Source organism: Belonocnema kinseyi, chromosome 7, assembly GCF_010883055.1.
Source record: "Belonocnema kinseyi isolate 2016_QV_RU_SX_M_011 chromosome 7, B_treatae_v1, whole genome shotgun sequence".
NCBI classification, from domain to species: domain Eukaryota; kingdom Metazoa; phylum Arthropoda; class Insecta; order Hymenoptera; family Cynipidae; genus Belonocnema; species Belonocnema kinseyi.
Window position 1 is genome coordinate 1,350,195 of NC_046663.1, and position 1,631 is coordinate 1,351,825.

Genomic DNA, 1,631 nt, shown 5'->3' on the forward strand with positions numbered 1-1,631 from the left:
GAAGGCGTTAAACCGTGCGAAATTTTGACTCGATTGAAGGATCAGTATGGGGATGATACTCTGTCTAAAACTCAAGTGTTTGATTACACTCCCGAGTCCAAGGTGGCGAGTAAAGAATGGCGAAGGGAAGACGAAGCCGGTCCTGTGAAAGCCAAAACCCGTCTCTCAGCCGGTAAGGTCCTCGCGACCGTCTTTTTCGACTACAGAGGAGTGTGTGTTGCTCATTGATTTCCTACATGATCGACGTACGGTTAACGCTGCCTACTACTGCCAGCTGTTGGAGGCAGCAACAGCCGCTTACAGAAGCAAAAGACGCGGTAACCCCATCAGAAACGTCATCCTTCTTCATGACAATGCCAGGCCACATACTGCGGGCGAAACGAAACAAAAACTGGAGGATATGCATTGGGAAACCCTTGAGCATCCTCCATACAGCCCAGATTTGTCACCCTGTGACTATCATTTGTTTGCGCACATGAAAGATGCACTTGGAGGATTGCGATTTGACAACGATCAAGATGTTGAGGAATTCGTGCGCAATTGTTTGATGACTCGACCTCAGTTAAAAAAAGTATTTCGAAATGTATATACTTACTTGTCCAACAAAGTCTGGATTTTTCATCAAATTGCCCAACAATAGTTCATTCAGGCGTTCATCCTCTTTGAGAGGAGGCAGATTTTGAGATTTCATGATATTATCTTCAATGACGAAAAGAGGTGCTTCCTGAAAAAGAATTGTGTGTCTTGTATATGATTTTTTATTTTTTGTATTTTACAAATAATACACATACTACATCATTTTTATGTGTAAATTTATATATAAAATTAATCATTAATTTCAGTACTTATAAAGCGTGGCGAATCACAGAGAGTTCCAAGAAGTCTTATAGGGTTGTAAGGCTTCGTGTTTCACTCCGCTCTGCAAGTACTCAAAACCAGATTTTCATTAATGTTGTTATAAAACAATATATGGATGATTTAAGGCAAACACCAGCAAATAAAACAGAATTTATGAGAATTTCAAAGAATTTTAAAGAATTCAGGGTAAATTTCAAGTTAATTCCAAAAATTATTTGAAAATATCCTTAAATGTTTCTAACCCTATGAAACCACTTTACTTCTTGTGTTTAAATTCTTTTAAATACATCACAATATTATAGAACTCCATAACATTTTATGAAATCTCATGATATTTTCTGAAATCCTGGAAAATTCGTTAAAATAACTTGAGTGCCTCTCAAATTCCTTGAAATCATTGAACTCCTCGGAAATCTCATGAAATCTTTTGGAATATTTTTAAATAGCCAGTGTCTTCGTTGTCTGGAAATCTCTGTCCACCGAGCCATTTTTTCAAGTTTGGAAATAAGAAAAAGTCACTGGGGGCTAAATCTGGTGAATACGGTGGGTGTTCGACCAATTCGAATTTTAGTTCTTCAATTTTAGCCATTGAAACGAAGCATGTGTGAACTCGGGCGTTGTCGTGATGAAAGAGAATTTTTTTTCTCGCCAAATGTGGTCGTTTTTATTATATTTCTTCTTTCAGCTGCTCTAATAATGATGCATAATGTTCACCAGTGATTGTTTTACCCTTTTCCAAGTAGTCAATAAGTATAATTCCACGTGCATCCCAA

The 1,631-nt window shown here is 37.5% G+C and overlaps 1 protein-coding gene across 1 annotated transcript in view; it reads left to right on the plus strand.

Annotated features, from left to right (window-relative positions):
• Positions 1-1,631, plus strand: part of LOC117176813 (4-coumarate--CoA ligase 1-like) — an 18,197-nt gene that overhangs the window by 11,434 nt on the left and 5,132 nt on the right. The gene's annotated exons all lie outside the window — the stretch shown is intronic.